General features: G+C 38.0%; 1 long non-coding RNA gene across 3 annotated transcripts in view; it reads left to right on the forward strand.

The window, feature by feature from the left end:
• Positions 1-27,805, forward strand: part of LOC142139468 (uncharacterized) — a 353,675-nt gene that overhangs the window by 144,211 nt on the left and 181,659 nt on the right. For all 3 annotated transcript variants that reach the window (XR_012688210.1, XR_012688209.1, XR_012688211.1), the window contains one exon: positions 18,607-18,645. This is a non-coding gene — a long non-coding RNA (uncharacterized LOC142139468). The remainder of the gene's footprint in view (positions 1-18,606; positions 18,646-27,805) is intronic.

The raw sequence follows: 27,805 nt of genomic DNA on the forward strand, positions 1-27,805 counted from the left end.
TGTCACATCTGACCCATGCCATGCAGTGCAAAGGTTACTCTGCTGGGAAGGATGAACTCTTGCTCCTTGCTGAAGAGGTCAAACGCCAATTACTAATACTCAACCTTTAGAAACATACTTTGTATGCAGGAGCCTTGTGACCTTCTCCTTCTGTTTGTGAGCACTAATTTGCAAGTTGGCTGCACATTTTAACATCATTTCATTTTAACACATGTAGGGTTAGTAAATTGTGCTTTACCACTATTAGTGAATTGTGTTTTAGCGTTGTTTTACTCTTTTACCTGATATATGGCTACTTGTACTGATTACAATGTACATTTCATAATATATGGAAGTTGGACTATACATGGCAGTCTATTCGCAGCTGACTTTGTTGGTCTTTGTATTGTCAGTTGTCCTTCAGGTACCGGGACAGTCCCTGCTTTTAGAGATTTGGCTCAGTTACCAGGAGCAGAACGCGGATTCACCGGGTCCCATAGTAAAATTCGAGCCGGGCCCCCACTCTGCTCTCAGAAGACCATGAGAGTGTCAATTGCTCTGTTCAGCTTTCAATCAGGCTCTTTCATGGACAGATTCCAGCATACCTCAACAGTACTTGTGATCAATGGGGGAAGATTTTTTGCAGTGGGGCACCATTAGATCATTTGGATGATGACCACATCTAACCACATTTATTATCAGTACCAATCAATATATGCCAACTCCCAATCACATGTTGATCAGAGCTGGATGTCTTTTTTGGCCCATGCACTCTGCAGTTTGCGGACAGTCAAGTCTAAAATAGTCTAATGGCCATCACAATCACACCAGGATACAGAGAGGGTAAATTATAAGCTCTATCCTGGACGAAAGGAGAACAGAGGCACAACATCTTTTTTCGACAATTGAATGTATACTAGGCACTACATAATATATGAATATAATAAAAAAGACAAGTTCCCATTATCGCTTGTCGGCTACACAATACCATTTCCCGTGCTAACTTTACTCTTTACTATCTGTTCAGTTTTAATGATTTAGTCGGCCTGTTTTGTGAGAGAAGCCTGGAACATCGGTTCCTTCAGTCTCCTTTTTATTACCTTAGTGCTGTGCAGAAGAATACTATGCTGTGTACAAATACACACTCATACAATTGACTCGGTAGCGTGTGAAAGTATTTGCTTTTTTTCCACCAGAATGGAGTTGTGCTTTCAGTATGATTACAATGCACGTTTGTAGTACAGTGTATTTGTGTCCACTTTGAACGTGCATTGGAATGACGCAGAAAACACAACTCTTTTCTGATGGAATGCACACTTCAAGTTGCGTGCTCATTTTAAAAAGAGCAAACATATTACCAAGTTATACTACATTTCTTACGTTCCTCTGAACTGTAGGTAGCACATATGTTACCAGACAGAAGATCTAAGCTTTTAAAACGTGCAGTCTTATCATCTAGTATTCAATCTTGTATTAGAATTCCAGATATACTTACGGGGGAGAGACTGTCTTCTAGCTCTCCCAGCTATTGGCTGTCTCATTGGATGCTCTCATTGTTACCAGGGGGTAATAGAATGTGGTGTCATTACATTAGCTGTTTCCCTCCTCCTCTCTGTTCACACTCATGTGATTCCACAGTCCATTCTCTTCCCCATCCTCACAACTCCTCTCAGTCTGTGGGGGATGCCTTCCTCCTCATTACTAACCAGCAGGGGTTCCCATGTTTCTGTATATTGAAGCCGTGGGACATTTGTTATTCCCTGTTTACAACCAGCATGTGTCTCTTTTCTACCTTATTGCAGGCTTTTTTAATCAGCACGTAGGGGGGGTTGTACAAATCGGAAATAATCTTAATTAAATGTTTTCAATACTGAAACAAGCAGATTCTCTTTGTGAATGCAACCATCCGACCTGATCACAAAAGGCAAAGACAAATATTTACCAAAGAACAAAAAAGATGTCCGAGGAGGCTGACAATCGGCTTGATTATTTTTTGTTCTCCCAATGCAGATGTTGAACTGTCTTAGATAATTGCCGGGACTCCTATTGAGGAGACAATTGCCCTTCTCCAGCTCAGTTTGACAGCAAACTATTATACAAATGATATCAACATGTAATCAGTAGGAACAGTCGGATTCCATATTACGTTGAGGTGTCTCACTACCTTTATATTTAATCGTTCAGCTGTAATGAGTAATTCACGTGAACTAGAACTATGTATTAGGCGCAACATGCAGATGGGGTCAGGTTTATTGCAGTGGGCAACTTATCATGGCACATCATTTATTTGTGATTAACTTGAATACCTTCAGCTATTCAAAGCTATGTAGTATGCACAGGAATAATGGAGAATAGTTACTAATGTCCAGTAATTTGGCATATACTTTTTTTATTTCTTTTTAATATCTTTAACAGGATGAATCTATGCACATACTGGTGTCTGCATTGCGTTTTTTGATGAATGTTAAGATGCCAGTAAAAATGTATAAGCTGCAATGCCCTTATGTAGGCTTTTAATATGAGTTTAGATGTTTATAAGTGTGTCTAATCCGTGTACATGCTTCTGTGACAATATAGAAAGCTGTAGGGCCTTATTAAAGGTTCAGGCCGCCCTCCACTTTGTCCTTAATTTAAAATCTAGCTTCCTTCTCCCCCCACCAATGTTTATGTTCCGAAATGTTTGTGTTTTTGAAATCCAACTTCAATTGGCTTTTTAAAAGGTTCAGAGCAATATTTGTCATATATATTTATATTTTCATTAAAAATCAGAACTGTATAGCAGAACGGAGGCGTAAATGAGCCGGTGGTAGTCATTTTTCCAGCTGAAATAAGTTAGACACTGTACAGCCCGACGAAAATATAGCGATGACTACAACCCCGGTAATGGCCAAATCGCGACTTCCATTATCCATGCTGTGGGTAGAGGCATTGCCGTTTTAAAACCGCAGTTTCCATTTGGACCATTACAAATGACGTCATTTGTTACCGTCCAGGTTTTGCAAGGTCGTTTTTTCCAGGTGGAGAGAATTCCAGCTGCCAAAAATAGCACTTCTCAGTAACAATGTAAGTCGCAATTTGGCCATTACCGGGGTTGTAGTCATTGCTATTTTTTCGGCGGGTTGTACAGTGTCGGATATTTCAGCCGGAAAACCCTACCACAACCGAATGAGCGCTAGTGAGGGTGGAGGTGGAGGGGGCTGTCATCTCGCCATCCTTGACTTTTTTAATCGCTTATCTTCAAGCTCCCGCTTAAGGATGACTCATTTTCTTCTTGAGAATACCTCAGGATTAAAACATCACTACATTTTTCTTTCATGGTTTTCTTTTTTTCTTTGCTTATAATTTAAAATTAATTCAGTTTATACCTCTCCTTGTCACATTTTTGCACCCCCCTAAAAGCCTTACACCCTAGGCTGCATGCTAGTCAGCCTATTGGATAATCAGGTCCTTAGAAACTGTTATCTTGTTCATTGAAAATGCAACCCATTCCATTTACACTGCACTTAACGTTATGCGTTAAAACACATCTTAAATGCTGAAGTTTTATCACCAGCGTGTATGTAGGTTAGGAGTAATAATTTTTCATATAATAGAATTTAATTTGTATTTTCCAACTATTTTTGTGCACACCATAGCAACATTATGTAGAGGGCCACCGTTTTCTCGTAGACCTGTCACAAAAAAATTTGGTGATTTCCATTTAAAATAACACTGCTATCAATTATGATGTCCTCTCAGTCAACTAGCTTCATTACCACTGAAGCCCGTCATGAGCAAAACAGAAATTCTGCTAATTTTGTCAAGCCAAACTTAGGTTTATGTGTTTGTTGTTGTGTGTTCACATGCACAAGTAAAATACATAATCACCAGGTACCAGGGGAGTTGTCAGGTTCTCAAAAGATTTTGCATTCATGGTTGCTTTTAATATGGACAGAGAGAAAAGTTAACTTTCTGGTGGAAATTATACTTATACTAAGGCTGGATACACAACATCAGAAAATGTCTGCCAATGCAATATCATTAATGATTTTACCAATGGCTGGAAAAAAAAGAGTGCCGCTCAGCATGCCGATTCATGTGTAAACACTAAACACGTTTTACAAGATTTAACTTTAGATCTGTGCTCTTCATCTGTCATATCCATCGACTCTGCACACTCCATAGAGATCTATGGACACTGCCGGTCGTGAGTGTATACACACTGCAGGATTGGAACGACATTGTTCCATCATTGAACGAGATTTTTAGTCTGATTTAAAAACCAAATCAAACAATACGATGTGCTTTGGAACAATGATCGCTGATTGTTGGAGCGTGCACACTATTGCGATATCGAGCCAAACGGTGGTTTATTGTGTAATTGGCATGTTAATGGGCTTAAAAACCCTGTAGTGTGTACCCAGCCTTACTTTGTATGGGCGTCACAATGCCTGAAGGAGCAGAAGAGATTTATGTTTTGAACATAACACATCAACTACTATACTAAAGAGAGAAAAATATATCTTTTGAAGTGTGTTCCTTTTGCATTTTGTATTAATAACTTGCAGATTATTAGTTCACTAGCATTTGTTAATAGCTGCTAATTGTTGTCATGTCCCTGCTACACCCTCACAAATATATAAACATAATACTACACAGCATCTCATACTTAGGATCTTGGAACGACCCGAAAACAGAACTTACCTCTTACGTCCTAAACATCTTCATTTTGTAAGGGAACCCACATTTTTGTTAATGAATTTCTTTCAGTTACTAGTCTATCATTGGACATGATAGAAACATATATATTAACCAATAAGACTTAACTGGGCATTGTGTAAAATCATACTTGTCAGCTCACCCAGAATGTCAGGGAAACTCCCGAAATAATGGATGATCTCCGGACTCCTGGAGAGTCTGGCATTCTCCCTGATGCTGAACTAGTACGAGGAGTGGTTGGCTCCGTCCTCTGTGTCATGATAATACTGTGCAAAAAATGTGTCCTATTTCCATGCATTGATTCCTATGGTGGTGGCCATTTTCATGGAGACCAAGATTTAATAGACTGACAGTTAAGACAACCCTAACTTCAGTAATGGAGTCAAAAATGTAAAAGGCACTTCAGTCTCTAGAGAATCAGTAGTAGATTTTCTTTAACGGGATAAGTCAGTGGAGCTCCCATTCACAGTATTACAATCAGGTTTGCTAACTACTGAACACATTTTTTCACTGATAATTTTGTTAATACAAAATGATAGCCATCAGAATCATAGTATTTGTGTAGATCAGCAAATGAATATACATATTTTGTGCACAGGAACGAGTATGTACATAGAGTATAATAGTACATTGTATCATACACCTAATACAATAGCATTTTATTATGCATTTTTTGTCTGTTACTGTCTATGCTATCGTACACTTGATGCATAAAAATAAGCTCTGCTCAGTGTGTACAAAGCTGTTATTTTATTGCTCAGCAGTTGGTTTATGTCATAATCCAAATGCAGATCTTCACAATGATATGAAGCTGAAGGTCGTACGTTAATAAAGGTGTTAATTTAAGCAAAATGCCCTGCTTTATTGCACTTGAAATATGTAGAGGAATTGCAGTTAAACAAAGTCTAGACTGCAAATTATTTTTGAACTGTCCCTAGAGAAACTCCAAGGATTTGTCTTCCATGGTAAAAAATAAAATGTTTTTGTTTTTTCAACAGATACATTTTGTGTTGATAATAATATCAGTAATTGGAATCTAATCGCCTTGTATGGTGCTCGGTAGGATGAAACCCAGAGAGAGCCTCTGAACAAGGTTAACGCAATCATTTCTCTGAGTTAAACAATTTCATAGATGGAATTTGAAAAACTTCAATTCACTCCAGGGTTTTCTTAGGTTATATAAACATCATTTCTTGTCTACAAACATTGTGACTCTGTATAAAGAACGTGGCAAATTATATATATACGAACTTATTCAATTACAGGGTGCTGACTTAAAGGGGAATAGTTGACTAAAGATTTTTTGTCCTGTTGTGAATCAACCCTCGAAAAAGCTCACGGCGAAGCATAGGTTGGTCATGACGTCAGGATTGATGTCTCGGACCCGGAAATAAAAGTCGCTGGCGGCCATTTGGCTGTATTCACCAGCACAGTTTGTGTTTAATTTGCTATTCATATTATTACTCTGTTATAGATAGAGGTAGAATGTTGTACCGATTGCTGTTGAAATTGCTGTGACCCGTTTAAGTGACATATTAAATGCCACACTAGATACCAGGGAATTTATGAAGGCTGGGGAGACAGCCTTGGGGACCCATATACCCTAAGAACAAATAGATTGTGTATATGGACAATGATATTTGATACACCGAGACTACTAGTTTGCCATTACACCGTTAAGCATAATTGTCTACTCTTATGGTATGCCTGGGAGACTCCCAAATTTTTGAGAGATGTCTCAGGCTCCTGAGAGAGTAGGGAAACCTCCCGCATTCTGCCCACTTTGTTAGTGAAGGGGGTTGGGCCAGGGCTAATTGTGTCATTCTGATCCCGCCCCTTACTTCAATAGGCCAAAATTGGCAGAGTTTGACAGAGGTGCAAGGCCAGAATGACGCGATTCGCATGGTCACGCCCCCAGTTTTGGAGATCTCCCGGAGGGGAGTTCGCCAAAGTAGGCAAGTATGCCGTTAACCATATAGGGCCTGATTCACTAAAGAACTTAGGCAAGAAATTGAGTAAGTTTTCTTAAATTTTCTGGACAAAACCATGTTACAATGCAAAGGGTGCAAATTAGTTTATTATTTTGCACAAAAGTTAAATATTGGCTGTTTTTTCATGTAGCACACAAATATCAATTTTAAATTTCAGTGTAAGTAAGCTATCAAGTATTTGTGAGCTACATGAAAAAACAGCCAGTATTTAACTTATATGCAAATTAATAAGCTAATTTGCACCCCTTGCATTGTGACACGGTTTTGTCCAGAAAACTTACTCAAATTCTTGCCAAAGTTCCTTAATGAATCAGGCCCATAATTATGTCTGGTAGTTTCAGTATATGATTAGGCACACACAGAATCTGCAGTATCATGTTAGATTATAATAGGGTCATATTTATATTGCTATTCAGCAATAGAATAAATGCTAATGGAAAGTTCTGATAAAGACATAGTATCCCTACATATATTCAAGCTATACAACCTATATGCTGGATTTAACACTAAGGGGCATATTCAATTCTTTTTTTTCCACGCCGCGGAAAAACTATTACCGTTAATACGGTAATATGTAGCTGGATTTCAGCTCGCGGATCAGGGAGCTGCGAGCTGAAATCCAACGAGTAAATTACCGTATTAACTGTTTTTCCCGCGCACGATTACCGTTATAACGGTAATCGTGCGCGGATCGCGAAAATTTTCACCGTTTCCGCCGAGAATTGAATATGCCCCTAAAACTCAGAATGAGAGAAAAAACTTCTAATATTGTATTCTAGAACCGTGTAGCATGGAAATACAGTTTATCAGAGGAGTTAATGCATAACATTTCAATTGGCATCTATGTAAATTAATCCTATCACAATATTAGCAGGCGAATTTAATCCTGTTGTTTGGCAATAGACAGTATATAACGCACTGATGACTTTGTGCAGTGATTTCCTGTCCTGTGTCAGCCAAGATAAAACACACAGACAAAAACTTTTTTTATTGTAAATTAGAAACAGCTGACTTGCCAAATTTCAGTGAATTTCTTGAAGGAATTCAAAGCAAACAAAGTGATATGATAGATATGGGTTAATTAAGACATTCATCATCATTAATTCATATAGAGCCACTAATTCTGCAGTGCTGCACAGAGAACTCACATCTGTCCCTGCCCAATTGGAGCTTACAGTCAAAATTCCCTAGCACACACACAGACCGAGAGAGACTAAGGGCAATTTAATAGCAATCAATTAACCTACTAGTATGTTTTCGGAGCATGGGAGGAAACTGGAGCACCTAGTGGAAACCCATGCAAACACGGGAGAACATACAAACTCCACACAGTTAAGGCCATGGTTGGGAATCAAACTCATGACCCCAGTGCTGTGAGTCAGAAGTGCTAACAACTAAGCCACCATGCTGCTCCACTTTAAAATGGAGATTATCAATTCTATTGAAGGATCTTAACTCTGATAATGAGGAGAGTCCTATTCCATGTGTGATTACAAGTTTTCTACAGGGTTGTCCTGTTATGCAACTGCTTAGTGCCTATAACTGTCTCCTATTACTTACAATAAGCACGCTGATCAGACTGTGGGATGCTAATGAATCTGACTAACATGCTAAATAGCATGGCTTGTATGTTAATCACTGCTACTGCCACACCCCTGCTCCATGTCAGTCTTCCAGTGAGAAGCTCTGAATGAAGAATACAGCCAATGGAGGAGAAGCAGAGAGCTGCAGGTTATACAATTACTATATTAAGCACGCCATGTCCTGGACCAGCATTGAACTGGGATCACTTAAAAAAAGAGGACCTGTTACTTTTAACATGTATGTCCTGAAATGTAATTTTCTATAACAAATATACAGAGTTGGATTGCTAATCATATATCTATCTTATATATAAATGGTGTGTAAGCTTATCCCTTAGTGCAGTTTCCTGACTCACCTGGAATACAGAGATAATGTTATATATCACAGGGTGCTGCTAAGGTTAAGGCCATGGAAATGCTGAAACTAAATTATACGCCACAGCCTGAGCTGCTGTTTACTTTGAATGTGCCAAATTTATACAAAGATTCTCACATGGGAGCCAGGTCTAGGGAAGGAAGATGTGAAATGAAAATTTGGCTGTAATAAACTGCACGTAACCCAGACATCATGACTTATTTGTGGGTTCTTGAGAACCGGGGCTGAGAAACAATGTTTTAGATCTTGTAAGATACCTGAATTAGAGGAAATAGTGTTTCTGCTCTTTATCATTCAATAATGGTACTTCAGTATATAAGGTGATCACCACTGGGGATGTCTTCCACCTTGAGGCCCAAAAGACATTTTTATTTTTTAAATTAATACATTCATTCATCGCTGCATCTTTTAGAGACCATGAAAGTCAAAATATTTAAATTACAATACCTTTAAACAAAAATGTATTTCCAAAATGCAGGACAGGCAAAAAAAAACTGCTGCAAACTTTCTGGGCATAAAGTGCAATCCATGTTTCTTTTCAGTAGCTCTGGAGGCCCATGTCCTTGTATAGTGCAGTAGGATTAGCATGTTTGAGTCACATCCCAAGTGTCGGTTTTGTTGTGGTTGTAATGCAGTCTTATTGGAATTAATTTTACTTTTGAATCAAGTAGATTTATTGATTATATTACATAAAATATACTAAGAAAACAACCCAATACCTCGTACCTAAAATAAACAATTTAAGTAACGTAACCCTAGGTAAACAAATAGAATAGCAAAAGAGATCATATACCATTTACAAAATGAATAACTTTGCTTAACTACACACAGTATCAAGGGCATATAGAAGTGATGGATAAGATACGATGTACTGTTAACTTTCATACTATAAAATATTGCAAAAATACAAAATAGTACAATAGACTAATGCAAGAGCAATTCATACAAACATATTCAACTGATTTTACACAAATTAATATCAGCATAGGAGAAAATCCAAACATAAAACCAAACAAAAAATGTTATGAGGTCTCAGTACCTTATATTTCAATATAGAAGTGTCCATCTGTTTGTCTTGCCACTGGTATACTATCCAGCCAGTTCATGGCCTCTTTTGAGAAAGTGAAAAAATTTGTTTTACTGTCTGCTACGGCACTGGGAATAGCATATCATAGGGGATTTGAAGATCTCTAAGTCTCCATTTGGCCTGGAGAAGCTAGGCACAAATTTTCTGCTTTTCCAGCAAAACATCAAGGAAACAGTGCTACCTGCAGGTTTTCATATTGTATTGAGCCCTGTTAGCAATCTTATCCTAGTGTCTCTGGTTCTGTAGTGTACAATTTGTATAATAAAAGTTTGCAGAAGGGCACATGGCACTGGAACATGTGAAGAAATTCGGTGTGCCCTTTCTAGGTCTAACTGAGATAACACTGAGAGACACCTCCTTGTCAATTAATTTTATCACCAAATTTTCAAGAAATTATTTAGCTTATGCTCCTCAGCTTTCTCTGGCAATCCCATAAATGGCACATTTTGTCACAACCTGCCCATCAAGTCAGACAGTGTTTGCTTACAGACTTATATTTGTGAAGTTAGACTAGTTATTTCACCCTTCATAGGTGGGGTCACATATTTCTGATTGACCTTCATTTTTTTAAGTTACCCTTTTATTGTTGAAATGATACAGCTCTTTAATACCCCGTTGAGTACTTTCATAAAAGGTGATTGGAAGTAGTGCCCTCTAACCACCATCCAACTTTGGTGTTTTGAACATCATTTATGTTGGCACTAGTGCCCTCTAATCACTGTCCACCTACACTGATTTGGGCTAACCCTGGAAAACCTTCCTCATAGATGTTAACACTTAATGTTAATGGTAAAGTGGAGGGATAAGAAATCTTTCAACACAAGGACCAAAGACTGAGACCTAGTAAGTAGCAATAACAATTACGTTGGCACTAGTGACTTCTAGGGCTAGATTTACTAAGCTGCGGGTTTGAAAAAGTGGGGATGTTGCCTATTGCAACCAATCAGATTCTAGCTGTCATTTTGTAGAAAGTACTAAATAAATGAAAGCTAGAATCTGATTGGTTGCTACAGGCAACATCTCCACTTTTTCAAACCCTGTTATAGGTCAACCAGGATTAAGGGTTGCCAATGTTGGTTCTTCACTTCAGACCTATATTAATAATACTGTTAATCTCTATGGATTGCTTGAACAAGAACATACATTGTGTTGAAAGATGACATCACGTCTGCTATCTCCAACCACGTTGCTCATTTGATACTGTTTAAGGTAATAAATAACCCATGATAGTAAGGGAACAGCAGAACTGCCTTTTTTTCGGGTGTATTATTAATTGATTTTCCATTTTGAATTATATTAATTTACCATCACACAATTATGCACTGACTTGTCTTAGCCAACAGTGTCCCACTGATAGTGGTAGAAGTGGAAATTTATATGTGGTGGTCTGGAAATTTATATGTGGCGGTCTGGAAATTTATATGTGGCGGTCTGGAAATATATATGTGGCGGTATGGAAAATGATAAGTTTACAATTAAAGCAGTAGGAGAAATGACGATATGGCATACCACCATATACCAGCCCACTTTGAACAATGAGTAGATGACTAGGTGGTAGTAGAATCAAGACCATTTGCAAGGTAAAAAACTGCTCACAAATCAGGGAACAAATGCATTTTGGTTCTTCCTCCTCTGCTCACTTGGTAACAAAATCTTCAGTGATTTCCACAAAGAGACCTTCACAAAATTTATGGCTAGACCCCATACAATGAGAATGTCCAATTATATCAAATTCAAATCTCATTCAAAGCAATATGTTTTGCCCCTTTGCAATCATCACCGTCTTGCGTTGCACATTTGCACACATAGGAGGGAATTCAATTGGCCACCATACTGTAAAAAGTTACGCGGCCTGCGCACTATTACCGACATTATGGTAATAGTGTGCGTTAATACATTAATTTCAACACCGGCTTTTTGCTCGCAGCTCCCTGAGCCGCAAGCAGAAAACAGGGTTAAAATTACTGCATTAACGGTAATAGATTTAGCGCTGCAGCAGAGTTAAATCCCCCCCCCCATAGGCCCTAACCATTATATAACGGGTACAAACAGAACAGCCTTCACTGCTGCACCTCTCAAGCTGTTTTGCTTTGTAAATGACCCACAGCAATGATTTTTGTATAACGCACCTTGCCACCTTTCATTGTTACATATTATACGCTCATTTATGCATATTATACAAGACAGAAAATCTCTGTGCAAATGGTAAATGTGTTGAGCATTAAATCCAGCCTGTGAGCCTAGGAGACCGAGTGTGCTTTTATTCTGTCATTATAGCAGATATACTGTATGCTCTCAAGTCTCAGGGGGTAGTGCCGCAGTGTACTGTAAGCTCAATGTTTTTATTGCACTGGAAATTCAAGGTGGAATGCAAATTTTTGTACAAAAGATTCATGTGTTTGTAATGAAATGGATGATGTAAATAAAAGATGCTGATATAAGGGAAATTCCTATTATATTATTTCAGTGAGGGCGCTGCTGCTGTTCTTTAATACTTTGCTGGACGTTAGATGAGCAATATTTTCAAAAGTGGTTCAGCATAGCCCATCATGGCCCCAGTTTTATTTATAGGCTATAAAATCTAAAAAATGTAATATAAACAAACATAGTTTGGACTCGCCTGAGAGGCTGACATACTCATATGCTCATAGCTTGTGTAACTAGCCTTAGGCCTTGTAGACACTGTCTAAATGGAGAGCTGCAGGTGGAGTGAGCTGCGACCACGACATGGTGGACATAACTATGACATTCGCTACAGGGATAATTGATCTCTATGCAGAAGAGGACCTAGACTTTATTCTTAGGGGGGGATTTAGCATAGGTACGTCCCTCCTCCATTCTGATTGGCTGGCTCCGGTTTGCCTCGTTCACGATTGGCCACACCCCATCCCCATTTTGATTAGCATCTGGGATACAATGTAAAGGTAGGCTTGTGCTTTTGGGAAGGCGATTTCCCTGATCCCCAGACCCCCCCCCCCCCCCTCTCGGATCCACCACTCTCTCTATGGTAATCGTGCCAACTCATTTTGCTTTACCCGATGTGCACAAGGCTAGTAAAATACTGCAAATTTGAGTGTGCACATATCTTAGCCCTCGGGACCCTGATGCTTTCCCAATTTTTACTGTGTACTGCAGGCAATTTAAACGCCAGGGTCCTGGCACACTAGCTCTGCAAGCAGTGTTCATAGAATGTATAAGCATTTGTGTGACAGGATCGTTGGCGATTGTTGTGCGCAGTCAAATGGTCTGGTTCACAGGCCCTCATAGGGCCCAGGTGTCACTAGCTTAGGACAGTTTTCACAAACTATGTTCTCTGTGCCATATCTCAAGAGAAATCTCACCCAAAGGGGTAATCTCAAAATGTTCTTGATGGAACTACTACAGTGTTACACCATATTCTATTAAAAATACTTTGGATGAAAACAACTTCTTAAAATTAGTTGTTTTCCATACTTTGGTATAGCTGCAAACCCATGAAAAACTGATATGTGTTTATGACATGTAACTCTGGTTGAGGAAGGAGGTAAGAAGACACGTGAAGGTTGGTAATGTTTTTCTTCATAATGTGCATTCTATAAAAGATGTTTTAGTGCGCCGTAAACTAAATAACATCCACCTTTTATTATTAGCATAAGAGATGAAAAAGGCAAATAAACCTATAGAATATGGAATCCTGAAGACAAATTAAGGCAAAATTTTAATTTCTCACTCTTTTATAGAATGTCCCCCTTAGAGTCTTTGGCAAAATATTATTAGAATGATACTGCATTGCCTGGTGGAAACTTGCCTCATTACCTTCTGGCTGGCAGTTATCATCTACACTTAGAATTAACTGTGTGTCATAGTGTGGACCTGCCAATTTGTATACACGAGAGTGACTCTTTGTACAAAAACAATGTCAGCTCTATTCTGGGAAAACGTGTGTGCGTTTAACTATGAATGTTGTGGCCTTAATGAATGAGGCGCTGTTTGTCAACAGCATACTTTGTCCACAAAGTCAATTATTTGATGTAATTAGGAACAAACACAGTCTCGACATGTCCCAACTCCAGCTCCTAATTAAGAGGTGTCTTCTGTGCGTCTGTTTTCATGTGAAGTTTTGACTTTTTCGGGACCGTCTTATGATATAGATCCCAGCTGCTGTGCGCTTTTGGAATAAGATATATGTGTGTGTGTGTGTGTGTGTGTATATATGTGTGTGTGTGTGTATATATATGTGTGTGTGTGTCTGTATATAAATGTGTGTGTATATATATATATATATATATATATATATATATATATATATATAAATATATGTGTGTGTGTATATATATATGTGTATACATATATTACATATATATGTGTGTGTGTATATATACATATATATATATATATATATTTATTTTAGTTCACTTATTATTGTTACGTTAAATAATAAGTACTAATACTTTTATTTTATTTTTGTTATAGTAAATTTTGTTTTACACAAGTCAGTTCTTAAATACATGCAACGCTGCCTAAACTTTATATATAATTATTAACCTCCCCCTTCATTTTAAAATGGTATACTGATATTCTTATACTGATATATGCAATTATTTTATTATTTAAAGCATGCATAAGAATAAGGAATAACAATTTTCTACCACTAATCTGAAAGGATATTTTGATATAATACTGGCAAGCATACTGTATATAAAAACAGTATAGACCTTTTGACAGTATAGACCTGTACTTATGTGGCCTTCCCACAAATCCATACATGCTTAAAATAATATATCTTAACTGGTTTGTGTATGATATTTAATAGATACGGTATGACAGAAGATAATCGTATATAGCATCTAATTATGCATAGTTGTGCATGGTGTAAGGTTGCTAGTCTACTTTAAGATTTAAGATTTGCAATATCTGATACAAAATGTTTTTTGCAAAAAAAAATGACAAAAGTCTTACAACAAATTACATTATTTATTGCACAAAATTATTATCAACACAAGATAATTTTTAACTCAAAGTATTGATTTTGTGGCTCAAAATGTGTTTTAATCACAAAACTTTTTACTACACAAAAATTAATTTTGTGGCACAAAATCTTTTTAATTTTTTTTAATATAAAAATCTGAATGATCTATGTCTGGAGTCATTTTTATGTTAAATAATTAATTTCTGACACCTAGATTATTTTGTGGGACAACAACCAATACATTGCAGATTAATGCTTAACTATGTAGATAAAATTAATAATTGACAAATGGCACTCCATATAAATATTGCTCTTTGGGAGAACTGTTGAAATAAATATAAACTGTCTGTTCTCTAGAAGCCACAAAACTGCTTTAGAAGTGAGTAAACCATATTGAGTGAATCAGTGTAGCACATTGTGTTTCAAAACGTGGAGTTGTGTTAGACAAGAAACCAGTTAGGATACGGCATTGCATATTCCTGTACTTGGCAGCATTGGTAGAGACATAGAGAATATATAGTAAAAAGAAAATTTGCATATTATGCAAGATAATACTATATTGTACTGCTTTTAGTTGGAATGTACTTACTTAAAGTTTACTAATTGTCTACACTAGATGTGTATGAGCCATTTTGTTGCTGCAATATCATCAGCATTTATGTATATAAAAATAAATGGTTAATTAAGGTTATTTTTGTCAGCAGCCAATTAACCTACTAGTATGTTTTTGGAGTGTGGGAAGAAACCCCCGCAAACACGAGGAGAACATGCAAAGTGCACACAGATAAGGCCCTGTTAGGGAATTGAAACCATGGTCCCTGCACCGTGAGGCGGAAATGCTAACCACTGTGCCACCGTGCTTCAGCCTATCAAGACACTAGAAGGTAGTGATTGTTATTCTGCTCACACACAAGCAAACAACACTGGTACTATTGAAAGATTGGCCAGGTGACGCTCGTGTGTAGACCTAAAATGGGCGTGATGACTGAGAATGAGCCAGTGATATTTGCGTGGCGCTTGGGTAGTGCTGCGGCCTTGGCGTGAGTATTTCCACATTTGGAGATATCTTACCAGCGCTCAGTGATTGGTTCACTCCACGCATATGAAAAATATTTTTTATAGCTGCAGTGTTAATTAGGAGTCAGTCATAAAACCTTTTAATATGACACTAAAGCTGCAGCATACGCAGAATAGTGTCGGCAGTACACATTTAAATCCTCAATATGACTATTTTGTCTACAGATTTTCTTTGAACACTATTGAAATTTTGTTGTTATGATATATTATATGTGGATAGTGTTGGCAATTGAACAAGCCCTCTCTTAGGAACATTTTTGTTGTTGAGATTCAAATACAACATGGAACCTCCGGGGAAATAACACAGGGCAGGGTTCTATATCTACTGTGTCATTTCCGTGGCGGTATTCTTGAGTTAAGTTCCCAACAAGAGAAGATTCACGTGGACAAACCCTAAAGCTAGGTTCACACTTATGCAATATTACTTTAGATGCGATTTCTGTAATGATTTTACCAACGACTGAAAGTCCTGATGAGCAAGCAGATTCATGTGTACACACCTACACGATTTATCTTCCGATCTGTGATCTTCATCTGTCATAACCATCTGCTGAAAAGATTGTGACTGTACACTCTCTCTAGAGATCTGCCTACAGTGCTGGTCGTAAGTGCGTACACACTTACACATGTGCCCGATCATTGTTCTATCATGGATCGCCATTTCTAGGGAGTTGAGAAAACCAAACCAAACGATACAATGTGGTTTGGTACAATAAAATATGGGAGCGTACACATTCTTTCAGTATGTGACCAAACGGTCGTTTATCATGTGATCTGCAGGATAATTGCATTAGTGTGTACCCAGTTTAACAATTGCTTGAGATGTGAGCTTTGCATTCAGTAATGTACTCATACTAAATAATAGTTACGTATACATCAATTATTTTAGTTCATTTTTTTGTTCTGTTTCTCTTTATACCCAATTCCCTACTTTAGCAGATTCATGTACACTGATAGGATAGTGTTTGAATTTCATGTTAGAATGCATAAGAAGTCGCACCTAGTTAGCATCAAGGTTAAGTACTCACAGTGCATGTTTTAGCAATATGTTGTTTTCATTAAAATTGCTAACATTTTTGGAAGCTCCCCGCAGACTGTGTAATAATGGCTGTTGTGATTTAGGAGATGATAGATGATGTGAATTGCAGATCGGTGGCTTATTTCTTGATTTCTTTTCCATTTGAAATGTGATTGTGAGTGTTGCAAATGACACATACACCAATAGCAGCTGTATGTTTAGGATTATCATAGTCTAATGATATAGCTAGTGTAAGTCAGATACATAGGGGCATACTTATCAACATATGTCCCTGATCTCAGCAATAAGTTGTTTTTTCCTGCTTATTACAGTGATAAAAAAAATCTCTTATCCCTGCCATATATCAAGCACATATTGTAAAGGCAGCAGTGGGATACTTGGTTGCCCCCTTTGTCCCCCATTATTTGCCCCGTCCTGGAGCAATAAGAGTTATCTTACCTCTTCACAGGGTCTGTTTCTTGTGGCTTTCAGTTCCACTAATGTGGGAAAAATTGTTTAAAAATAAATGTATTTTATCAAATGAAATGAAGAGAATATTATAAAATATTTGTGTATGACTTAATTAGTTAATTATAATTATTGTTTAATGTTTTATTTATTTTTATGTTGATTTTGGTCTGTAATCACCATCGTGGTCAGTGTTGCTAAAAAGGAAATTATCCTGTTGGAAGAGAGAAGTTATTAAACGTTGCTCTTTTCTTAAAAAAAAAAATGCTCAGAAAATAATTACTGAAAGGACCAAAAAGTTTTTTTTTTCTTCATTAAAGACTTTTAAATAGATTATGGTGTAAAAGTGTACAGTCATTATACAACAAAAGCTTGCTCAAGAAGATTTTCAGATTTCCCCACTTGTGTAGAATACCTCCTTTGTGTACTTTATATGTATCTCTATGTAAGACAGAACAATGGAGATGTGTACGGCAGTTACATAGAATAACAGAATCTTACAGATCATTTTGAGCACTGGATTTTGTTACTGTACTGAGGGCTGTTCACACCAGAGTGAATATAGGGAGCAATCCGCCCTAATTACCATCGCCATGCTCATCTCCCTCTTTTCAGAGCCCCGTCCTCCATTATGTCTTTCACTGGGTGGCTGTTTAAGCCTAAGTAACAAAAAAGAAAATAAACTACATTAAAATTAATATGAAAACATTTCCCCTTGTACAAGGCTGCCCATTGCATGTGCCTAGGTCCCCTACATGGTAATGCTGCCCCAGCCATTCTTTAATATCCATAAATGCAGAATAAATTTACTTTACTTTTACTTTATACCTGGCTAATGATATTATTCAACAGGAATGGCTAATGTCAAGATTAGGAGAACTAAACCTCTGTAAAAGATCTTTTCTGCTCAATCTGAACTTGCAGTGATTTGAAATGTACATTTAGAGCAGCCACAATGCTTCTATCTGCTCACTTACATAGGGATAAAGAGGACTCTCCTAATTACAGCTTACAATCTAAATCGTTATACCTGATAATGCCAAACTGCTTTCATTAATACCCCTATAACTGAGGCTTAAAATATCCAAGAAAAAATAATACAAATGTCAACAATTTAAAAACAAAATATACATTTGATATAAGCTTTGTCTTTTTAGCTGATACAACATTCAAATAGCAAACTTAAATATACTCTAGGCATTGGTAAATAATTTGATTAAGACTAAAATAACTACAGCAACAATTATATTTTTAAGTGTAAACATAAATAAAAAGTTGTGGAAACCTTCCATCATCGATATCACCTGGAATTGATCAAAATGGCATTAAATAAAACAACGTTTCTGCTATTTTAATAAAAATGATGTTCCTTTTTCTCTAGGGGGAAGTGATGAATGAGCATAAGAAAACATGGGAATGGGTAAGTAGCTAATTCAAATTATTATTTATTATACATGTGTGCAAATGTCCCTTATACTTAGCACCACATATTATCAGTTATCTTGTGTTCCTGTGTAATAACTTTACTGGAGAATGTTGCTGTCCCATGCACAGTGTGCTAGTTCTAGGAGATAGTGACCTTGTAGTGAGGGGCTTGCTGGATATCCCAATGTCCCTGAGGAGATGTTCTCGCCAATACCTGGAATATGAGTCTTCCTGTGTCTGTTATAACACTTAGGATGTCCGACTTGCTGTGTGTTCTAATGAAAAGTTATACTCAGAAGTGGTTCTGGTGCATATTAGAGTTGTCTATGTAACACTAAACTATCCCCGAGAGCAGTACATAGTAAAATGGTGGGACTGACCTCCTTAAACTTTGTAAAAGACAGACTTAATAGAATATTCATACATTTTGAAGTAATCTTTAGGTAACTTTAGGCACTCTTAGGGGTATATTTACTAAACTGCGGGTTTGAAAAAGTGGAGATGTTGCCTATAGCAGCCAATCAGATTCTAGCTGTCATTTATTTAGTACATTCTACAAAATAAGAACTAGAATCTGATTGGTTGTTATAGGCAACATCTCCACTTTTTCAAACCTGCAGTTTAGTAAATATGCCCCTTAGTCCCTTTTGTCATTTTGACTGTAGTAATCCTAAACATGACTTTGAAGGTTTGTGAATGTGAAGATAAAATGTTTTTAGTTGCAAGTGATGTTATTTACACAGTTTTTTGTTCATCGTAATCCATTCTTGTGAAGCTGGCTCTTTAAGAAGAAGTGGTATTATATTCAGAGTTGCCCTCTCCCCCATCTCTCAGAACGGCTAAGGCCTGGTGTGTGGGACGCCTGCCATTCCAGAGATAATCTCTATCTGGCACCTACCTAACGCACCTCTCTGCATCCCTGTGCTTCTGACATGTTTATGTTGATTGGGTATTTGTAACATACATAAAGCCACAATAGGATCCAAGAGGCACAGATGGAATCCTAAAAGTGTTCTACCACCTACCCAACTTATATTTATTTATTTTTTTTACTAAAAGCTGTTATGCAGAACTGGTAAATCAATCTCATTCACCAAATTTATATAAGGACAGAGGGGATTGTGAGTGGGAGGATGGATGTTAATATAATGATAAAGCCAAGTTGGGGAATTGTTTGTATGTATGGGTTACATTTAAAATCTCCTTATACAGACCCTATTTGTGTAAATTAATATTTTCCCTGTAAAATAAGCTATTTCCCCACAGCTTGTACTGTGAATAGATCTTCCAGCTAAGTTAGTCTGGAGATTATTTGGATATCAAAGTCCTCAGTTATTGTGTATCCGCTATGTATCTTTTAGATCTTCTCTCAGGCTCCTGTTTCTAGAGTTACCATTGTAACTTTTGCCTCTATATGTTTGTTCTGGCAGAGATAAGTTAGTGTCTTGATTTAATTACTGTTATTATTTATGTAGCCATACAAATACAATGATTTAGCTGCATCAGCATTCTTGAGACAGCATATTCCCAAACAGGAAAATGTTTTCTAGCTAAAAATACAGTATTATTATTTATTTATGTAGCACTAATCATCTTGTGCCGCGCTGTACAGAGAATATGTCATCATTCACATCAGTGCCTGACCCATTGGAGCTTACTTTCTAAATTCCCTAACATACATTCACTAGGGTCCATTTTTGTCAGAAGCCAATTAAACTACCAGGAAACTGAAACACCCGGAGGAATTCATGCAAACACGGGGAGAACTTTTAAAACAGCAATGGCCGGACCCGCTGCCTGGAATACATTATACAAGTGGTGGGTCCACCCATTGCCGCTTTAAAAGTGCTGTTTTCATTCGAACCATTAGAAGTGACGTGATTTGTCAATGTAAATATTTGGGAAAGTCGCTTTTTAGATGTGGAGGAAGTTCAAAGGGCTGGAAATAGTCTGTCTCTTATATGGTAAGTCGATATTTGGAGGTTGTCACTGTTATAGTAATCGTTATTTTTTCGCCCTTGTAAATTGTTATGGCATTTTAAGTGCCGAAAAATCTTACCACACCCCATGGCTCCTCTTCCTTCCCACAGCCTGCACGGTAAAAATTTGACAGGTCTGCAGACTCGTGTTTCTATGGAGCTCTTCTGCCCAAAATAGAGTTCCTCCCTTATGCTAGCCTCCTCGGATAGAGGCCTGGGGGGCGTCTAATGTGTCCCTTCCCTCATAATTGCCCCTGTAACAGAAGCAGGGGATAGCTTCTACTTCTGTTCCTCAGGTGGGAATTACAAGGTAAGGGAAGAGATGCCAGGTAAGGACCCCCAGTGCACTTCTAACAACGTGGCAGCACACGTGATGGTATCCTTCTACTGTCTACAAACCTGAAATCTTGTGTTGTTATAAATAGTAGTCATTGTCTTTATGAAAACCACAGTTAAATTTTTATTAAAAACAGATCAATTCCTAAGTACGTCCTCTATCAGAAACACACTAATTGCAAATGTAAATCATGACGAAGGCAACTGCTCTCACCGTGCAAGTGGCTGAAATTATATTAGAGGCCACAAATACTCAGAGGACAATTGTCATAAGATCTATGAGATTAGCAGCACAGGGAATTAACTTAACAAGGGGGGTGTAGACAGGCACATAAAATGGATCTATCAGGGTCATTTTTCTTTATTAGGCTCTTTGAAATGAGATTTAAGACACTTCTGTGCTATTATATGACATCAGCAACCTTGTTCAGTGCTCAAGATGTTGGACTGCAAAAGGTCATATAGGGTACTCTATAACATATATATTTATATCTGGAGACTAGTGATACCACTTGTGTCACATTAGTCATTGTGATAGTGTTCCATGATTTACTATATAACCTCCGGCAAACTGTCTGTTTTTTTCAGGTTTTGTCTTTTACAATATTTTTTATTGTTGGTTAGTAATTTGGACCAACACACTGAGCATGTATTGTATTGTATGCACTTTATAGATCTCCATATCTCTTTTTATTCTGCATGTTGTATTGAAAATAAATTTGTAAAATATGGGGGAATTGAGAGTTATTTGCTAACATTGGACAACAGTCCCGTTCAAGTGTCACAGCACACAGATTTTGGGTATGAAGGATATCCGGCCCTCAGAGTCCTTCTTCTCAGCCTCTGTTCCTCATCTCTGCTGTCTGCATGATCTCCCTTTAGCTCTTTATTCCAAGTTTCCCACTGTAGTGGTGTCTTGGTAAAGTGGGAAAAACTATCTCTGCTGGCTAATAGATTGATGGCCCTTATCCTTCCTCTGCTGGTTGGTTAGGACTCAGACTCTGCCCCTTCTGTGGGATCTGAACATAGGGGCTTAATCACTGAAGATGCAGATAGCTGTGGTGCCCTCACAGAATTAACCCGTTAATGGTCTTTTTATGGGATCCAGAGCTCTAGACTCGCCTACACTTACTGCATGGTCCCTGTACAATCATATGTATGAGTCTGTACTTTTATAACACTGTGTAATAATAAAACATTAGAAGGTAACACTTGCACATTATGGAGATCATTTGTCTAACTACTACTGAGAGCTTAATTTTTTTTTCCATCAATAGTCTTTATTAGAGATTTTGCAAAGGTATATGGGGTATACAGAAAACAAAAAGATACGGAAGGTTATAAAACGGGAAGTACAGGGGGATCCCTAAACAGGGGGAGGGGGGGGGGGGGGAATCACTCAGATAAAACCAACATTTTAACATCAGTAAAGCAAATACGTTCTAAGTTTATTAATGCAACATTAAATCTTTTCGACTGTATAAGTAACCCAGAAACTGATCAGAGTGTAACAAGGGCACAATTTGGTGGGGTGTGAGTGTCGAACTGGGAGGGTTCAATAAGGGCTGCTTGGGACGGAGAGGAAGAAGAAGATGTAGCGCCTCTAGACGCACCCGGGCCTTCCGTGATATAAGAGAGCTTAATTTTTATATATTTATTTGTGCACCTATCCTTGTCCATGGAAACACATGGGGAACATAAGTACCAGTGGACACGTTCTCGTGCCCTGTGATAAATGAGATACCTGCAGTGTATGGATAGTGTTAACCCCTTGCTTTTCACACAGTTAGTAATTAACTCTTGTTGCATAATGAATCCTAGTGTCTGTCATGATGGGGTTACATAACTACAATAATCCTCTGTCACCTGCTTAGAGTGTTTAATGCGCCTCAGTCTGCTCATGTGCATCTAGATTTTCATCATTGTGTGTAGGTCTATGGTGAAGGGGGCACAGTTTGTGTGTGTGTGGGGACGACGACGACAATACTTTACACCAGTTGATGAGAGGAGTTAGGAGGACTGAGCATGTTCCTTGCCAAGTACGAAGTAAGAGCAAGCTTAGGTTTGTGGAGCAGGATTATAGAAATGAGATAGTGGAGCATTTTTGGGGCTGTTCCTTGCTGTATGAAGGGCACATGACCATTTCCAAACTACAGAAACACTTAACTTTAGCAACAGTTCTGAGCTGGCAGAAATCAGGTCTCATACTGTACTATTAATGGAAAACATCGAGCGCCTTCCAGTTCTACATCGGTGGAGAGGTACTTGGTAAAATGGCAAATAAAAGCTTGAACACAATATCCCCATCATCATCATCATCTATTTATATAGTGCCACCAATTCCGCAGCATTGTACAGAAAACTCACTCACATTAGTCCACGTCCCATTGGAGCTTACAGTCTAAATTCTCTAACACACACAGGGACAGAGAGAGACTAGGGTCAATTTAGTAGCAGCCAATTAACCTACCAGTATGTTTTTGGAGTGTGGGAGGAAACCAGAGCACCCAGAGGAAAGCCACGCAAACACAAGGAGAACATACAAACTGCACACAGATAAGGCCATGGTCAGGAATTGAACTCATGACCCCAGTGCCGTGAGGCAGAAGTGCTAACCACTAAGACACCATGCAGCTCCACTATAAAATTGCATATTATTAATTCTGTTGAAGGGTCTTAACTGATAATGAGGAGAGTCCTATTCCTTGTGTGATTACAAGTTTTCTACAGGGTTGTCCTGTTATGCAACTGCTTAGGGCCTATAACTGTCTCTCTTATTTGCAATTAGCACGCTGATCCGACTGTAAGGCAGTAGTGCTAACCACTGAGCCACCGTGCCGCCCTCTATAATGATTAATATAACCATAAATGAAGCAAAATCAAGCAGTAATTTAGTGGAAAAATTGAAAAGTATAATTTAATGCTAGGCGGTTCTACATGGTAGGGGGTTAGACTTTTGATGTGACATTTACAGTTTTACACTGTGCTCCTCTACAGATTGTTCAGCCTCTTCACCCAGCTAGGCGCACTTATAGTTTGTGGAGGCGCATCAGAGAGTGCAGAATGGGTGAGCGCCTCTATGTGCACTGGGCGGACGATCTAGGTATAACAGCAAAACCAAGGCGTTTTGTCGTACCTCCCTTAAATCATGTCCTGTGTATTGTTTTTCTTGTTTATCATTTTTTATGTATAGAATTCAACTGTATGATGGAAAAATGTATTCTGTATGCTCCTGACCTCTACATGTGAGAATATAAGCTACATTTTTATGTTTTACCCCTGATTGTTATATATAAAAGGTTTACTTTAATAATTTATATAATATGTCTTTGCTCAATACCTGTATACCAGGCGTTCATTGTGCATATATTTTTCAAGTAAGCATAGTTTCACGTGTTTCGTGGCATAGATGGGCTTTGGTTGTGTTGCCACAAACACCGGCGCTCCTGGGCATATCTACATACTTTTATATATGATTTTGCAGAAATTAATTTGTGCATATAATATATATGTGAACACACACACAAAAATAACTTTCAAGCACACAAACGCAGCACATTGGAAACGTTTGCACCAAAGCACCTTAAAGACATTAATGACACAGGGCAACATTCATATTAACTATCCCCATTTGCAACACATTGCCCAAATATCATGATTTCTCACGGGCAGTACGAGGCCAAATTATGGTGCGTGACATTTGTAGATGGAGAAGCAAGGCCAGAAGTTTCATCTACATCTACAAATGATGTGTAGCTACATCTAAGCTTACAATTTATTTAGATTTGGACTATTTTAATGTTAAGATTAAAGTAGACGTTCGTATTTTCTTAGTTAATGCAAGAGAATTTAGAATTACCTTGGTGAAGGACCTCATTTAAAATTGGAGTCTCCTTCCCCCCCTACACACATCTTTAACAATGGGCCTTTTGTTCTCCTTGGACACCAGGGGGCTGAGGTCTTATAGAGACTCCCTTATTACTAGTGTATTATTAGAGGAGCACCTGTTCTGCTCGGCTCTGGGAAAATTTTCATCTTGCCCCTTTATTAAAGAGAGAAAAAATCCCCTAGCTTGCACTTGCTAATTATTAATTCTGGTGGGATTATTTGGAGCAGCTATGTATATATGGCTGCTAGTGCAACGATGGTGATTCCAGATCAAAAGTAAAGTAAGACTCGTAATGGTAAAATCGTTCATCCCTATAATATAAAGTGACAAATAATTTCCTTCCCTTTGATATATTATCTCCTGGTTTATTTTTCATTAACATTTTTTTTATCAAGGGGAGGGGGGTTATTAAAATCATTATTAATTCTCTAAATATTTCTAATTTTTTTTAGTGTAAAGAAACCCAAGCTAGATTCTAACTTATAGATATTATACCTCAAGTGCCAGTGCAAGTTCAAAAGGGGGGTATAAGATGCAAGTGTGGGGCTATAACAAGAAGCCTGCAGCAGTTTCTTGTCCCTGCATTTCCATGGGAAGATCATGTTAATTACAATGGGTTCCGTTCTTTGCTCTGTGTATGACCTCTATTGTCTTCGCTGCTCTTCAGTTCACCCAATGTCAGGAAGCTGTGGGAAAGTCATCCAACTACTGGCATCAGCTGTTGGACACATTTCATTGTCCTCCGATGTAATCATTCTCTCTTGGTTGAAGATATCTGTGATGGCCAACTGCTAGGCAGGTGAGGGTCATTACCATCTTGTTCCCTTTGTGTGTCTGCGCTTTCTGCAATCTATTCCCTGGTGATCAGGTGTTGGGATGATGTCGAAGGACGGAGGGGGTTTATTTGGGAGTGGTTACAAGGCTTAATTCCCACGAATACAGGAGGGGGGATGAGAAAGATAGAACCAATTTTTTTCTTAACTGGGGGACTCTCTGCATGACTTCCCCACTGATGTGATCATGTGCTTTCAGCCTGAGATTTTATTAACAATTCATATGGAAATCGAGGGCACCGGAGGAGCAGATTCTCACATAAACTTGATCTATTCATGAATGCAGTTCTCTGTTTGCCCTGACCCTGCATGGCTTAAGATACGCTTGCAAGCCAGAGAGCTCGACACAAAAAGCAAAATGAAAAGCCAGCACATTCCTGCATTGCGCACAAAGGCGACGGAGCAGGATTTCAGCCCTCTCCGCAGAGTCAGCCTTATCTTTTCCCTACCAAGATCTCTTAGAAAGTTTCCTTGTTCTTCCACAAACTTGTCTCTTTTATTTGATGGAGAGAGACAGTGCGTCCTGTATAACGATCCTTCCCCCAATATCTTATATTACGCCTTGACAGATAAAACTTCTTACTTGCACACCAGTTATTTTTAACCTTTTCCGTGTATTGGGAACACTTTGGGAATTATGCAATAAAATGGTGTCCTGTGAACCGGTGCTGTATCCCATGGCAACCAATCAGTTGTTTGCTTTCCTTTTCTTATCCATTACAGAAAAATTACACCCAATGTTTGGTTGCTAGGGGTTATTGCAAAACTTTATTAGATGTAACAACATGGTACAAATAGTACATTAATTACCTTGAACATCCTAGTGTAAGACAAACTAGTGAATCATCTGAATTGTAAAGCGCTACGGAATTTGCCGGCGCTTTCTAAATAAATGTTGATTATGGTGATGTATCTATTGGTTACTGTGCTGCACATTTGTCCTAGTAGCATCATGTTATTATTAGAGTGTACATTTCACGTTCTCACAACGGATTTTGTGATTTGATCAAATACTAATGAGGAGACAGTCTGCCTTCTTCTTGACTAGGGGCAGGTGCACTTAAATAAACCTTTATCTAAACAGGCTTTTAAGGAAAAATACAACTAGACAAAGGAAAAAAAAATGTTTTAAATTAAATATAGTATAAGATATAGTGTAGGTTGTATTACTATTACTTTGTTGTCAGAAATTAATAATATGTAAAGCGTCACTGAATTGGTCTCGGCTGAGGTCATTTATAAAGTAAGTTCAAATAATTGATGTCCCTTTTTTATGGTAAAGTTTGTGCTTCAAAAGCTTATTTGATTGAGGTGTGCAGCCAAATATGAATGGCCTACTTGGTTTTGCTTATGCATAGTCCGAGGTTTTAGTTGAGATTATGAAGCAATGAGGAGGTTCATGGAATCACCAGGGACTGACACACACGGTACACCCCAACCTGCAAACTGGTATATAGTTATTTAAGCAGTAGAAAGAAATTTTTCCAACATATTCAATTGTTCATCCTCAACATCCCCCAGGTTTTCAAGATTTGCCCCTGGAATTCTTTCTAAAAGGAAATGTCCCTATTTTTCTATATTGATCGACTACAAAATAAATTCCTATTTTCTGTATGCCAGGTGTGATTCTTCCCATTATTCTCTGAGTTCATGTTAATGGCGTAGGTGCATTTAAAATGCAAAACATGTATGTTCTAAACAAATTCAGTAAACATGACATGATGGGGACAGGACAGGATCACGCGTGACGTGCTTGTGTTCACTGGCTCGACAGCTATGGGTCCCTGGAAACTATTTATACAGGTTTACTACTGTGAACATAGGATGTCCAAGTGTTGTGAAAATACAAGACCCAGCATACTGTGCAAGCGTTGGCTGGAGTATGCTATAACTTCCACTGGGTCTGGGACTGACGCGAATGTTTAAATATCATTCCGACATGTAGGTTCTATATATATATATATATATATATATATATATATATATATATATATATATATATATATATATTGGATTCCTGAATGTATTCCCTTACCACTATATTTTATGTTTCATTGGGGAGTGTATCTAATCAGCCCTCTTACAGTAAAGAGTCAGAGGTAGAAAGTTAAATGTCCG

This window comes from Mixophyes fleayi, chromosome 2, assembly GCF_038048845.1.
Source record: "Mixophyes fleayi isolate aMixFle1 chromosome 2, aMixFle1.hap1, whole genome shotgun sequence".
NCBI lineage: Eukaryota > Metazoa > Chordata > Amphibia > Anura > Limnodynastidae > Mixophyes > Mixophyes fleayi.